Here is a 17,340-nt window from a genome sequence, read left to right as displayed (position 1 = left end):
TTTGACTAAAAGTAGTGCTAGTATCCACATGAGGCTCACTAGATGTTACCTTAGCAATCATGGCCTCATGAGCTATCTTTCGCACATTATGGGATACTAGAAGATCATCATGAGAGCTTGAGAGATTTTCATCGATTTCTTCCAATTTCCCATAATTGCTAGATAGCAACTCAAGTTGAGCCCGAAGCTCGACATTCTCCTTAAAAATGGATGCTTCACAAGTAATAGAGTTACTAGCACAAGAATAATCAATAATAGCAAGAGGAGAAGGCAACTTGGCAAGCTCTTTTGAATATGAAGCTTTAAGTTGTGCATGAGACTCGGTGAGTTCGATCAGCTCACTCTTAATGACCCTTGAGCCATTTTTGAGGTGCCCAAAGTCCTTAAGAAGTTTAGCATGTGCAACTTCAAGCTTCTAATTTTTAGTTTCAAAATCATTGGCCACCTCAAGAGCTCTATCATGAGATTCCTTCACTCTAGATAATTCTAGAGCAAAAGTCTCCTCAAGAGATTCCTTGGTGGTTTGTTCAAGTTCAAGAGCTTGAGAGAGGTCCACAATCTCATTAGCGTAATCACGCTCATGACCTTCCATTTTTCAATGGTGACCTCATGCTCCTGGAGATGAGATTCCAACTCCTCAATATATTTCTTGCCTTCAATGGCAATGGACATGATTTCCATGAAGTTGGAACGAGCAATTTTATTTTTATGAAGATCTTTAAAAATCATTTCCCCCTTAATTTTTAAGGAGGCAACATTATCATTCTCTTCATCATTATCCTCATCATCATTAGCATTAACATCATCATCAAGAGACATATTGGGGTTAAAAGTAGGAGATACCTTTGAAGCCTTAGCCATAAGGCATAAAGCAATAGATGATGATGTAGGATCCCTTGAAGCACCATTTGAGACCACATCTTATTCCATGGAGTGTTGGGTTTCCTCTACATTGTTAGAACAACAACTCGAGGAAATACATGCATTTTTATCATGGCAACAATATATAGCAAGCATATCATTATGAGATTTAGTCAAGCCATTTCTACATGATATGCACGGACTATCAACACAAGCATGTGAAACATGTAAGGTGGATGAAGTGTTAAAGTCCAAAGATGGAGTATGGCAACAAGATAGTGATGAATAGTCATCAACGATAAGCACACTATCATCATTGCAATGACCAACACTACTCACCATAACATTACCTTGTGGCAACCCACATGTAGGTGAAGAAGAAGAAGTTGAGAAGGCAACACTGCCAGAGGTGGAGGGAGAACAATCATCCGCACAAATCTTGGACACACCATATTTATCTTGAAGCTTTGTCCACAACTCATGAGCATCCCGGAACGACATGAGTTGAAATATAACTACATTGCTCAAAGCATCGAAAAGCACATTAGAAGCTTGAGCATTGAGATAAGAGTTTTTCTCATCCTCTAAAGATAATCTTTGGGGATCCTTTGGAGGGGGAAACCCATATCTACAATTCGCTCTAAATTTGGGTCCATGACCCTAAAGAGATTAAGCATGCGAATTACCCAAACATCAAAATTTGTGCCATCAAAACTAAGAGTGTCAGAGAATCCTAATCCCCTAGTCGACATCTTTACTCTCTAGGCGGTAAAGCCTAATAAAGAGAGACGTGGCTCTGATACCAATTGAAAGATCGAGGATGTCACCTAGAGGGGGGTAAATAGGCGCTTTAAAACAATTATGGTTTAGGCTTGAACAAATGCGGAATAAACCTAGCAGTTAATTTGTCAAGCACAAAACCTACAACAACTAGGCTCACCTATGTGCACCAACAACTTATGCTAAGCAAGATAAAAAACAAAGTGATAGCAAGATATATGAGAAGAAACAATATGGCTATCATAAAGTAAAGTGCATAAGTAAAGGGCTCGGGTAAGAGATAACCGAGGCACGCGGAGATGACGATGTATCCCGAAGTTCACACCCTTGCGGATGCTAATCTCCGTTTGGAGCGGTGTGGAGGCACAATGCTCCCCAAGAAGCCACTAGGGCCACCGTAATCTCCTCACGCCCTCGCACAATGCAAGATGCCATGATTCCACTAAGGGACCCTTGAGGGCGGTCACCGAACCCATACAAATGGCAACCCTTGGGGGCGGTCACCGAACCCATACACTTTGGCAACCGTTGGGGGCAGGCACTGGAACCCGTAAAATTGCTCGGGGCGATCTCCACAACCTAATTGGAGACCCCGACGCTTGCCCGGAGCTTTACACCACAATGATTGAGCTCCGAACACCACCAACTGTCTAGGGCGCCCAAGCACCCAAGAGGAACAAGCTCAAGGGCACCAAGAACACAAGAGTAATAAGCTTCTCAACTTGTAACTTCCACGTATCACCATGGAGAACTCAAACCTATGCACCAAATGCAATGGCAAGGGCACACGGAGTGCCCAAGTCCTTCTCTCCCAAATCCCACCAAAACAACTAATTCTAGGGAGGGAAATGGGAGGAAGAACAAGAAGGAGAACACCAAGAACTCCAAGATCTAGATCCAAGGGGTTCCCCTCACATAGAGGAGAAAGTGATTGGTGTAAATGTGGATCTAGATCTCCTCTATCTTTTCCCCCAACAACTAGCAAGAATCCATGGAGGGATTGAGAGATAGCAAGCTCAAAGAAGGTCAACAATGGGGGAAGAACACGAGCTCAAAGGATAAGGTTCATTGGGGAAGAAGACCCCCTTTTATAGGAGGGGAAAATACAATTTTTATGCTCACAACTCGCACAGAGCGGTACTACCGTTCGACCTCAGGGTACTACCGCTAGGGGTAGCGGTACTACCTCAAAGGGTAGCGGTACTACTTCTTGCGAGCGGTACTAAAAAGATACATCTGTGCCTACCACCACTTGACTTATGACAAGTTTTTGGTCCGGAGCAGAAAAAAATTACATCCCCTCCAATGGTAGTACCACTCCCATGAGCGGTAGTACCACTGCAACCTTTTTAAGGACACCAAAACTGACAGAACTTCTGCACATGGACTCCAAATTGAACGAAACCAAGTTTCTTGGAAAGCTAGCGACAAGGTCTAACACAAACTTGATATAAATAACAATAAGAAGGAAATAAGAAAAGGCCCATAAGAAAATGGTGAGAACCCTTCCTCGAATAAGACTGGTTAAACCTCCAACACTGAAAATGCAATAGAAGAAGCATGTGAACTCGGTTTTCGATGAACTTGAGCTTGTCAAGAAGATGACCATAAGCTCCAAATCTCACAAGGAGAAAACCAAACAAGAACCAAGAAAGATGATGCAAGCATGCAATGGTTTGAGCTCTCTAGGAATGATACGATGAAGCTACTCACTTGAGAGCCCCCCTTGATAGTACAACAATCGATCCTATAACCCGGTCTTCAAACTACCACAATGAGACCGGTAAAATAGAGAACCTATCAAGGGAAAACCTTTGCCTTGCACATAGTCCACTTAATCTAGATGATGACGATCTTGACTCCCTCAAGTTGTACCACCTTTCTTGATTGCCCCATACTCTACTATGGGTGAGTCGCTCTTTGGCACATCTTCACAAGTCCATTGACAGCACAATGGATGGCATGCTTTAAGGATGATCTCTTCGTGATGCTCTACTTAAACTTGCACACCGCAACCTAACCCCACAAAGAACTCTCACGAATACCATGGGTTAGTACACAAAGCATAATGGACAATGCTTACCATACCATGGGATCACTTGATCCCTCGGTACATCTTGTATGCTTTGTGTGTTGATCAACTTGATTCACTCTTGAATTAGTCTTGATCAACCTTGAATCTTTCCAACTCTCTTCATTTGGATGATGTCTTGAAGGTAGACATGAATGATCACACACTCTTCTTCTTTAAGACATGCTTGCAATAAGCTCAACACTCAGATGACCAATCTTTGGATAATTCCTTAATAGCACCTTGGTCAACTCATAAACTCCTTGGATGATGTCTTTGGATAATTCACTCTTGACTTAGTCTTGATCAACCTTGAATCTTTCCAACTCTCTTCATTTGGATGATGTCTTGAAGGTTGACATGAATGATCACACACTCTTCTTCTTCAAGACATGCTTGCAATAAGCTCAACACTCACATGACCAATCTTTGGATAATTCCTTAATAGCACCTTGGTCAACTCATAAACTCCTTGGATGATGTCTTTGGATAATTCACTGTTGACTTAGTCTTGATAAACCTTGAATCTTTCCAACTCTCTTCATTTGGATGATGTCTTGAAGGTATACATGAATGACACACTCTTCTTCTTCAAGACATGCTTGCAATAAGCTCAACACTCACATGACCAATCTTTCGATAATTCCTTAGTAGCACCTTGGTCAACTCATAAACTCCTTGAAACCAACACATGGACTTCAAGAAAAGCCTATGGACAGATCCTTCAAATATAACTCAATGCAACCATTAGTCCATAGAGAATGTCATCAATTGCCAAAACCACACATGGGGGCACCGCATGTCCTTTTAGTAGTACACTTGCCCAGCAAGGTTTGCCTTAGGGCCGCAGCGACGACGCGCGTGTGGTGGCTTGGGGTTGTCAACTTTCCAACCTTCTAACCCCTCCTACGAGTGCCATGGGCCTCCTTTTATAGATTTAGGGGTCACCACAGTGGCAAAGTGGTCATTATCCACTAATATGATAGCAAATAGTGCTATCATACCTAACTCTAGGGGCTGACAGGGTGCATTAAATGCGCCGCTTAGTGTCACATCACTTGGCGCCCGGCAAGGCCTGCTGGGCTATCTTGCCAACTCCGCACCTGCTCTCTTGACACGTCGCAGGACGGGTGTCATCTATAGGCTTCTCTATATGAAATGGCTGCCATGTGGCGAATGGCTTCCACTTAATCATCTTGCGGCTTGACACCGCACTGATTGACGACATGAGTCATGCTTGAGTGGTTGGTGGGGCGGTCCTGCCCCCGCAAACCCCGGCAGGCTCTGTCGGGGAGCCTCGGTTGCTTGCTTCTGGTGGTGGCCTCACCCCTTGCTGGGCTCGTCTGCCCGGCAAGGGAGGCCCTTCTCTTGCCGATATCTTGCTTCATAGGCTCAATCTTAGTCCTTCTAGGCTTCATGTTGGTTCTTCAAATCTCTTGGTTCTTCAATCTCTGACTTAAGCTGGTGCTTCAATCTTGATCTTGTGCACAGATGGTCAACAGACCCAGTGTTTGTTGCACCGACAAACATAGATCTGATCATAAACTCAAAGTTCGTCGTATCCCAACAAACACACTGCAAAATGAGTTACATCATATGGATCTCCAAGATACCATTGTATTGAGAATCAAATGAGAGAGAGGAAGCCATCTAGCTACTAACTACGGACCCGTAGGTCTACAAAGAACTACTCATGCATCATTGGAGAGGCACCAATGGACATGATGAACCCCTCTGTGATGGTGTCTAGATTGGATCTGGTGGTTCTGGAACTTGCAGCGACTGGAATTGATTTTCGTTGACTCCCCTTGGGTTTCTAGAATATTGGGGTATTTATTGAGCAAAGAGGCGGTTCGGGAGGCCACCAAGGTGGGCACAACCCGCCCTGGTGTCTTGTGCTCACCTCGGGCTCCCTCTTCGGTATTTCTTTGGCCCACTGGATGTCTTCTTGTCCCAAAAAATCGACAAAAAGTTTCGCTACGTTTGGACTCCGTTTGGAATTGATTTCCTGCGATGTAAAAACATGCAGAAAACAACAACTGACACTTGGCACTATGTCAATAGGTTAGTACCAAAAAATGATATAAAATGATTGTAAAACATCCAAGAATGATTATATAACAGCATGGAACAATCAAAAATTATAGATACATTGGAGATGTATCAACATCCCCAAGCTTAATTCATGCTCGTCCTCAAGCAGGTAAATGATAAAACAGAATTTTTGATGTGGAATGCTGCCTAACATGCTCATCTCATATTCTTTTCTTTATAGCATGGACATTTGGACTTCTATATATGGTTCAAAGCAATTGTCTAGTTTTGACATGATGACTTAAATACTCAAGCATGACAACAAGCAACCATGTCTTTCAAAATATCAATGCTACAATAAGTCATCCCTAGCCCATTATGCTCAATCATTGATCCATTCATGAAATATACTCACATATTAGCTACACCCAATGCTCAAGTACGATCATAATGCCCCTTAGTTGGTGCTTTATAAGAGAAAGTGGAGACTCAACTTAAAAATAAAAATTGCATAAAGTAAAAGAAAGGCCCTCGTAGAGGGAAGTAGGGATTTGTAGAGGTGCCAAAGCTCAAAGCAAAAGAGATAGAGATAAAAACATTTTGGGAGGCATGCTTTTCCTATCAACGAGAATGATCAAGTAGTTCCCAATACTTTCCATGCTAGATATATCATAGGCAGATCCCAAACAGAAATTAAAGTTTATTCCTTTTTCAACCGTACTTTCAATTTTCATGGCTAGCCGTATCCACGGGTTCCTTCCATACCAACACTTTCCAAGGAATTTATTATTGACAACATAAAGTAAATTCATTTTTTGTTTCGGGACTGGGCATCTCTAATACCTTTGCCTTACTCTCATGCAACGACAAGTGAATAAACACTCATCCTGAGAATATCATATCTAGCATGAAAATATATTAGCCACCCCCTACCATTTCATGAGTGGTACGAGCACACAAAAGAAAATTTTATTTTGAAAATTAGAGATGGCACATACAAATTTGCTTAGAACTGCACAGAAATACCACATATAGGTAGGTATGGTGGACTCATGTGGCAAAACTGGTTTAAAGGATTTTGAATGCACGAGTAGTGATCATACTTAGTGCAAAATGAAGGCTAGCAAAAGATTGAGAAGCGACCAACCAAGAAACGAAAAATCTTATAAGCGAGCATTAAGCATAATTAACACCGAATAATGCACGACAAGTAGGATGTAATTTCATTACATAACTATTGACTTCCATGCTTGCATAGGGAATCACAAACCTTTACACCAATATTCTTACTAAAGCATAATTACTCATCAACATGACTCACATATCACATCATCATATCTCAAAACTATTACAAGGAATCAAGTTTATTTTGTCCAATAATCTTCATGAAAGTTTTTATTATATCCTTCTTGGATATCTATCACTTTGGAACTAATTTTCATGTGTTGCTTTTGATGAGCTCAAACAAATATAAGTGAAGATCATGAACATAATATTTCTTTCTCTCAAATTAATTGAAGTGAAGCAAGAGAGAATTTCTTTAAAAAATTGCTAACTCTCAATTAAATCTAAGTGAAGCATGAGAGAATTTCTTTAAAAATAACAAAGCACACCATGCTCAAAAAGATATAAGTGAAGCACTAGAGCGATTCCATAGCTCATAAAGATTTAAGTGAAGCATAGAGAGCAATTCTAACAAGTCATGGCATAATTTTGGATCTCTCAAATAGGTGTGTATAGCATGGACTCAATACTTAAAACAAAAGGCAAAACAAGCAAAGACTCATATCATAAAAGACGCTTCAAGCAAAACTCATAGTATGTGATGAATAACAATATAGTTCCGACTAAAATACCGATGGTCGTTAGAAGAAAGAGGGGATGCCACTCGGGCATCCCCAAGCCCAGTTTCTTGCTTCTCTTTTTATAATAGCTTGGGATGCCATGGGCATCCCCAAGGTTAGGCTCTTCTTACTCCTTATTCCTTCATCCATCTTAACATCACCCAAAACTTGAAAACTTCAATCACACAAAACTCAACAAAACCTTCATGGGATCCGTTAGTATAAGAAAACAAATCACTACTATAAGTACTGTTGTAAACCCATTCATATTTTATTCTTGTATTATATCTACTGCATTCCAACTTTTCCACGGCCAAAACTCTTCAAAGAAAACAATAGAATCATCAAAACAAGCACACATCGCAAAGAAAACAGAATATGTCAAAACATAATAGTCTATAGAAATTTGGATATTTCGAATACTTCTGTAACTCCAAAAATTCTGAAAAATTAGGACCACGTGAGAAAGTTTTATATTAATCTTCTTCAAAAAGAATTGGTATTTTATCATGCTCCTGTCAAAAAAAGATAATTATTTTCGTGAGCGCAAAAGTTTTTGTTTTTCAGCAAGATCAAATCAACTATGACCCAGCATGTTCCTAAAGGCTTTTGCTTGGCACAAACACTAATTAAAACACAAAAAACACAATCATAAAAGTAGCATAATTGTGCAAACACTCAAGAACAGAAAGCAAAAGAGAAAAAAATTATTCATTGGGTTGTCTCCCAATAAGCGCTACCGTTTTACGCCCCTAGCTAGGCATAAAACAAGGATCTACATTTTGTTATCCTTCTCCTTAATTTCCTTAGAGGTATTTTTGTCATGAGGTTTTGTAAAAACAACATAAAATATATTATCCATGGAAACCTCAGCACTATCAAGTTGCTTATCATCATAACCTCTTTGGTTTCCGGCAACAATCCAAGAATAATGTTGATTAACATTATTAAAAACTTGTTGGATTATATCTGAAACAAGGACTTCCTTTTTAAGTTTGTCACAAAAAAGTTGATTATCCCCAAGCAAATGTCTTAATGCATAATCACTATTATAAAGAATTTCATCTAGCACCGGATTTTCATGATTCATACCATAAAAATCAAAGATTCCCCTTGCTTCCCGTACTATGTAATCAAATTCATTCATAAGAACAAGAGTGGCCAACTTTTTAGCCTTGGTATTCTTTATAACGGGCAACTCAAAAAACAACCTTTGCAAAGTAGGATGAGTACGGATAAATTTATTTTCAAATTTCAGAACTAGTGCTGAAATATCTTCTGCATAAGATTTAGTCCTCTTAAGTATATGAACATCATCAATACTTAAATTTCCAACACAATTGAAAAATTCTTGGATACGTTCTTTTCCTATAACATTCCCTTGCCCCCAAAAAAAAGCTTTAGCATCTAGATTGCCAGATCATCCAATTTTAGGAGTTAGGCCATCATCTGTTTCAGCCATACCAAAGTCACTCATGATTGCAAACAAAGGGTAGATCTGAAGAGAAAACTGCGAACGAGAAAGAGGGCGAATAAAACGACATTTTTTGTGAAGTGAGGGAGAGGAAAGTGAAAGGCAAATGGCAAATAATGTAAATTGCAAGGAGTTGAGATTTGTGATTAGGAACCTGGTAGATGTTGATGATGTCTCCCCACAACGGCGCCAGAAATTCCGTTTGATGTTTGCTTGAACTGCATCGGTATTTCTCCAAAGAGGAAGGGATGATGCAGCACAACAACGGTAGGTATTTCCCTCAGTGATGAGACCAAGGTTATCGAACTAGTAGGAGAACAACGCAACACTATGTGAACGGCACCTGCACACAAATAACAAATACTCGCAACCCGGCGTATTAAAGGGGTTGTCAATCCCTTTCGGGTAATGGCACTAGAAATTGGCAAATGGACGTGATAAAAATATGATAGATGGGATAAATAGATCTCGATTAAAATAAAGTACAACAAGATATTTTTGTATTTTTGGTTTAATAGATATGAAAATAAAAGCAAATAAAAATAGATCGCAAAGGCAAATATAATAAAAAAGAGACCCGAGGGCCATAGGTTTCACTAGTGGCTTCTCTCGAGAAAAATAGCAAACGGTGGGTAAATGAATTACTATTGCGCAATTGTTAGAACTTCAAATAATCAAGATGATATCCAGGCAATGATCATTATATAGGCATCATGTCCAAGATTAGTAGACCGACTCCTGCCTACATCTACTATTATTACTCCACACATCGACCGCTATCCAGCATGCATCTAGTGTATTAAGTTCATGGATAAACGGAGTAATGCAATAAGAATGATGACATGATGTAGACAAGATCTATTTATGTAGAAATATACCCCATCTTGTTATACTTAATGGCAATGATAGATACGTGTCGGTTCCCCTTATGTCACTGGGACCATGAACTGTAAGATCGAACCCATCACAAAGCACCTCTTCCCATTGCAAGATAAATAGATCAAGTTGGCCAAACAAAACCCAAATATCGGAGAAGAAATACGAGGCTATAAGCAATCATGCATATAAGAGATCAAAGAAGACTTAAATAACTTTCATGGATAAAAAGATAGATCTGATCATAAACTCAAAGTTCATTGAATCCCAACAAACACAGCAAAAAGAGTTACGTCATATGGATCTCCAAGAGACCATTGTATTAAGAATCAAACGAGAGAGAGGAATCCATCTAGCTAGTAACTACGGACCCATAGGTCTACAAAGAACTACCCATGCATCATCGGAGAGACACCAATGTACATGATGAACCCCTGTGTGATGGTGTCTAGATTGGATCTGGTGGTTCTTGAACTTGCGGTGGCTGGAATTGATTTTCGTTGACTCCCCTAGGGTTTTTCGAATATTGGGGTATTTATAGAGCAAAGAGGCGGTTCGGGAGGCCACCGAGGTGGGCACAACCCACCAGGGCGCGCCTGGGCCTCCAGGCGCGCCCTAGTGTCGTGTGCTCACCTCGGGCTCCCTCTTTGGCACTTCTTTGGCCCACTGGATGTCTTATGGTCCTAAAAAAATCCACAAAAAGTTTCATTGTGTTTGGACTCCGTTTGGTTTTGATTTCCTGCGATGTAAAAACATGCATAAAATAGGAACTGGCACTTGGCACTATGTCAATAGGTTAGTACCAAAAAATGATATAAAATGACTATAAAATGATTGTAAAACATCGAAGAATGATAATGTAACAGCATGGAACAATAAAAAAATTATAGATATGATCAGATATATATATCCATGAAAGTTATTTGAGTCTTTGATCTTTTATATGCATGATTACTTATAGCCTCGTATTTCTTCTTCGAATCTTTGGTTTAGTTAGGCCAACTAGATCGATTTTTCTTGCCATGGGAAGAGGTGCTTTGCGATGGGTTCGATCTTGCGGCGTTCTTTCCGAGTGATAGAAGGGGCAGCAAGAGACGCATGTATCGTTGCTATTAAGGATAACAAGATGAGGCCTATTCCTACATGAATAGATCTCGTCTACATCATGTCATCATTCTTATTGCATTACTTTGTTTCTCCATGAACTTAACACACTAGATGCAAGCTGGATAGCGGTCGATGTGTGGACTAATAGTAGTAGATGCATATATGAGTCAGTCTACTAATCTTGGACGTGATGCCTATATAATGATCATTGCCTGGATATAGTCATAATTATTTGATCTTCTATCAATTGCCCAATAGTAATTTGTTCACCCACCATGTGCTATTTCTTGAGAGAAGCCACTATAAAACGGCCCCCGGGTCTACTGTTTATCATATTTGCTTTGAGATCTATTTTTATTTGCTTTTGTTTTCAGATCTATTATTCTAAAAACCAGAAAATACTTTGCTGCACTTTTTATTTACATATTTTATTTTGCATTTTACCGAGTCTATTTAGCCAATCTACCACAAATTTTATCCTGTCAACTTGACAATTTCTGGCGCCATTACCCGTAGAGGGATTGACAACCCCTCATAAGCGTCGGGTTGCAAGTATTTGTTCTTTCTGTGTAGGTACAGTTTACATAGTGTTGTTTGGTTCTCCTACTGGATTAATACCTTGGTTTCATAACTGAGGGAAATACCTACCGTAGTTGTGATGTATCATCCCTTCCTCTTTAGGGAAATCCCGAAGTAGTTCAAGCGACATCAAAATAAATTTCTGGCACCGTTGCCAAGGAGATATCATCAACATCTATCAGGTTCCTAATCACAAATCTCACCTCCTTGCAATTTACATTATTTTCCATTTGCCTCTTATTTTCATCTCCCCCACTTCACAAAAATTTTCCCCACTTTATTCGTCCTCTTTTTCGTTTGTTGTTTTCTCGTCATATCTGTTTTCGTGTGCAATCTTGTTTGCATAGTCACAATGTCTCAAAGGAGGTACTATGATGTTTCTTACCCCAATATTTTTCTTGATATTGAAAAAAGTACCAAGGAATATATGAGTACACAATGTGGGCATAATAAGCATTTTACTGAGGAACTTAAAGAACACTCTATATATTGTGTTAGATGCTATAATAAAACAACTTGATGATATTAGTAGAGAAGTTTGTAATCTCCAATCTAAGTGTGCTTTTGATAAAAAATTGCTAGGCAAAATATCATATGCACAGGCTACCATAGTAAATCAAATGGCCACTAAAACAATCTCTTTAGAGGATAAAAATGATGAAGATCTTAAAATGATTGGTGTTTCTTCTATTGATTCCTTATTTAGTAAAATTAAAATTGATGATAAAGGGAGTGAAGAAGAGTCAACTTTAGCTAGAAGGCGTCCCGATAATTCGGAGGGTGAAAATCTTGTTGAGAAAATTGATAAAAGTGGGTTTGGAGAGGTCAAAACTTTAACTAGTGATGTGCTCACTCTTTTGGATTACAAAGACTTTAATTATGATAATTGCTCTTTGATTGAATTTATTTCTTTGTTGCAATCCATGATAAATTCACCCCATGCTTATGAACAAAATAAAGATTTTACTAAACATATCGTAGATGCCATGATGAAATCTTTAGAAGAAAAGTTGGAACTAGAGATCTCAATTCCTAGAAAAGTACATGATGAATGAGAATCTACCATCAAAGTCAAGATTAAAAATTATGAGTGTTTTGCTTTATATGATTTGGGTGCTAGTATTACCACAATTCTGAAATCTTTATGTGATATGCTTGGTCTTACCGATATTGAAGAATGTTCTCTTAATTTGCACTTGGCGGATTCTACTATTGAAAAGCCTATGGGAATATTTAATGATGTTCTTATCCTTGCAAATAGGAATTTTGTGCCCATAGATTTTATTGTTCTTGATATTGATTGCAATCCGTCTTGTCCTATTATAATTGGCTTTTTACGCACTATAAGTGCCATGATTGATATGAAAGAAGGGAATATTAAATTTCAATTTCCACTAAGAAAGGGTATGGAACACTTCCTTAGAACAAGAATTAAGCAACCATATGAATCAATCATGAGGGCATCCCATGGATCTAAAACTAAAAATGACAATACTTGAATCTACGCATTATGCCTAGCTAGGGGCATAAAACGATAGCGCTTGTTGGGAGGCAACCCAATGAATAAATCTTATTTTTGCCTTTTTATTTCTGTTCTTGAGTGTTTGCACAATTATGATACTGTTATAATTGTGTTTTTTATGTTTTAATTAGTGTTTGTGTCAAGTAAAGCCTTTGGGATCATGTTTGGTGATACTTGATTTGATCTTGTTGAAAAATAGAAACTTTTGCGCCCAGTAAAATAATATTCAAAATTCACAGATGCGCTATGAAATCCAGATTTTTGTACACAATATTTATATACAAATTTCCTACATTTTCCTAATATTTCAGAATTTTTGGAGTTACAGAAGTATACAAAGTTTTCAGATTACTACAGACTATTCTGTTTTTGACAGATTCTATTTTCTTTGCGTTGTGTGCTTATTTTGATGAATCTATGGATTGTATCGGGTGTACAAGTCATGGTAAAGTTAGAATACAGTAGGTATAATGCAAAAATAGAATATGAAAGGGTTTGCAACAGTACTTAGATTGGTGATTTGCTTTGTTATACTAACGGATCTCACAAAGGTTTTTGTTGAATTTTGTGTGATTGAAGTTTTCAAGTTTTGGGTGAGATCACAATGGATGAAGGAATAAGGAGTAGCAAGATCCAAAGCTTGGGGATGCCCCATGGCACCCCAAGTTATTATTCAAGGAGAACCACGCAACTAAGCTTGGGGATGCCCTGAGTGGCATCCCCTATTTCTTCTAACGACCATCGGTATTTTACTTGGAGCTATATTTTTATTCGTCACATATATGAGTTTTTCTTGGAGCATCTTGTATTATATGAGTCTTTGCTTGTTTTGCTTTTTATTTTGTGTCATCTATCCTTGCTGGACACACCTATTTGAGAGAGCCAAAATTATGCTATGATTTGTTAGAGCTCTATGTGCTTCACTTAAATTTTTTGAGCTATGGAATTGCTCTAGTGCTTCACTTATATCTTTTTGAGCAAGGGGTGCTTTAATATGTTTTGAAGAAATGCTCCCATGCTTCACTTAGATTTATTTGAGATTTAGTAAATTTTTAACGAAATTCTCTCATACTTCACTTATATTATTTTGAGAGAAGAAAACTTTTATGCTCATGTTCTTCACTTAAATTTGTTTGAGCTTATAAAAAGCAACATATGAAACTAGTCCCAAAGTGATAGATACTAAACAGGGATATAGTAAAAACTTTCATGAAGATCATTGGATAAAATAAACTTGATTCTTTGTAATAGTTTTGAGATATGATGATAGTGATATGTAAGTCATGTTGGTGAGTAATTGTGCTTTAGTAAGAATATTGGTGTTAAGGTTTGTGATTCCCTATGCAAGCACGAAAGCCAATAGTTATGGAATGAAATTACATCCTACTTATGGTGCATTATTCGGTGTTAGTTATGCTTAATGCTCACTTATGTGATTTTTTGTTTCTTGGTTGGTTGCTTCTCAATCTATTTGCTAGCATCCACTTGTACTAAGTAGAAATACTACATGTGCATCCAAAAACTTTAAACCTAGTTTTGCCATATGAGTCCACCATACCTACCTATATACGGTATTTCTGTGCCGTTCTAAGCAAATTTGTAACTGCCATCTCTAATTTTCAAAATGATTTTCCTTTTTGTGTACTCGTACCGCTCATGAAGCGGCAGGGGGTGGCCAATATTTTCCATGCTATATGTGTTATTCTCAAGATGAGTGTTTATTCACATGTCTTTGCACGAGAGTACGACGGTAATAGGGATGTCCAGTCCCGAAATGAAAAGGAAATTTACTTTATGTTGTCAAATAATAAATTCCTTGGAAAGTGTTGGTATGGAAGGCACCCGTGGATATGGCTAGCCATGGATTGCGAAAGAATGATGGAAAAGGAATAAACTTTATTTTCTGCTTGGGAACCGCCTATGATATATCTAGCATGGAAAATGTTGGGAATTACTCGGTCGTTTTCGTTGACGGGAAAAGTATGCCTCTCAAAAATTTCATCTCTCAATTTTAGCTTTGAGCTCTCGCACCTCTACAAATCCCTACTTCCCTCTGTGAAGGGCCTTTCTATTTACTTTATGCAATTTTTATTTTTATTTGAGTCTCCATCTTCTCTTATAAAGCACCAACTAGGGAGCACTATGATCATACTTGAGCGTTGGATGTAGTTAATATGCGAGTGTGTTTCATGAATGGATCAATGATTGATCATGTTGGGCTAGGGATAACTTTCTTTACTGTTGATATTTTGAAAGACATGGTTGCTTGTTGATATGCTTGAGTATTGAAATCTTAATGTCAAAACTAGACTATTGCTTTGAACCATATAAAAGTCCAAATGTCCATGCTACAAAAGAAAAGAATATGCGATGAACATGTCTGGCAGCATTCCACATCAAAAATTCTGTTTTTATCATTTACCTACTCGAGGACGAGCAGGAATTAAGCTTGCGGATGCTGATACGTCTCCAACATATCTATATTTTTTTATTGTTCCATGCTATTATATTATCATTCTTGGATGTTTTACAATCACTTTATATATCATTTTTGTGACTAACCTATTGACATAGTGCCCAGTGCCAGTTATTGTTTTTTGCTTGTTTTTTAGTTCGCAGGATACGAGTACCAAACGGAGTCCAAACGCAGCGAAACTTTTTGTAGAATTTTTTTGGACCAGAAGACATCAAGTGGGCCAAAGTACCAGAGGGGAGCCCCGAGGGGGGAAAACCCACCAGGGCACGCCTGGACACCCAAGCGCGCCCAGATGGGTTGTGCCCACCTCGGTGGCCTCCCGCACCACTTCTTTGCCCTATAAATACTCAAATATTTCAGAAACACTAGGGGAGTCGACGAAACACAGTTCCAGCCGCCGCAAGTTCCAGAACCACGAGATCCAATCTAGACACCATCACGGAGGGGTTCATCATCCTCATTGGTGCCTCTCCGATGATGCGTGAGTAGTTCACCATAGACCTACGGGTCCATAGGCAGTATCAAGATGGCTTCCTCTCTCTCTTTTTATTCTCAATACAATGGTCTCGTGGATATCTATTTGATGTAACTGTTTGTTGCGGTGTGTTTGTTGGGATCCGATGAACTTTGAGTTTATGATCAAATCTATATATCCATGAAAGTTATTTGAGTCTTTGATCTCTTATATGCATGATTACTTATAGCCTCATGTTTCTGTTTAGTTATGCCAACTAGATCGATTTTTCTTCCCATGGGAAGAGGTGCTTTGTGATGGGTTTGATCTTGCGGTGTTCTTTCCTAGTGATAGAAGGGGCAGCAAGACACGCATGTATCGTAGCTATTAAGGATGACAAGACGGGGGTTATTCCTACATGAATAGATCTCATCTACATCATGTCATCGTTCTTATTGCATTACTCTATGTCTCCATGAACTTAATACACTAGACGCATGCTGGATAGCGGTCAATGTGTGGAGTAATAGTAGTAGATGCAGCCAGGAGTCGGTCTACTAATCTTGGACGTGATGCCTATATAATGATCATTGCCTGGATATCGTCATAATTATTCGATCTTCTATCAATTGCCTAACAGTAATTTGTTTACCCATCGTGTGCTATTTCTTGAAAGAAGTCACTAGTGAAATCTATGGCCTCGGGTCTACTTTTTGTCATATTTGCTCTGAGACTATTTTTATTCGCTTTTATTTTCAGATCTACTATTCTAAAACACAAAAATACTTTGCTGCAATATTTATTTGCATCTTTTATTTCACGTTTTACCAAGATCTATTTATCCAATCTATCATAAATTTTATCCCGTCAACTTGACAATTTCAGGCATTGTTAACCGTAGAGGAATCAACCCCTCATAAGCGTCGGGTTGCAAGTATTTGTTCTTTGTGTGCAAGTACCATTTACATAGTGTTGATTGGTTCTCCTATTGGATTGATACCTTGGTTGCATAACTGAGAGAAATACCTATCGTATCTGTGATGCATCATCCCTTCCTCTTTTGGGAAATACCAACGCAGTTCAAGCGACATCAGCATACAACTTCGCTAAGTGGCCTGGTGGGCTTCCTGTGCTGGGTGGGCCTCGCTGGTAGGCTGGGCCGTGCTGGTCTGGCTGGCTGTTTTTATTTTATTTCCTCTTATGTTTTTGTTTCCGGTTTCTTTCTAAATTCCAATATGTTCTGAATTTCAATTTATTTTCAA

Source organism: Triticum dicoccoides, chromosome 4A (assembly GCF_002162155.2).
Source record: "Triticum dicoccoides isolate Atlit2015 ecotype Zavitan chromosome 4A, WEW_v2.0, whole genome shotgun sequence".
Lineage (NCBI taxonomy): Eukaryota > Viridiplantae > Streptophyta > Magnoliopsida > Poales > Poaceae > Triticum > Triticum dicoccoides.
The sequence above is the reverse complement of the archived record's forward strand: the minus strand, read 5'-3'. Positions refer to the sequence as shown.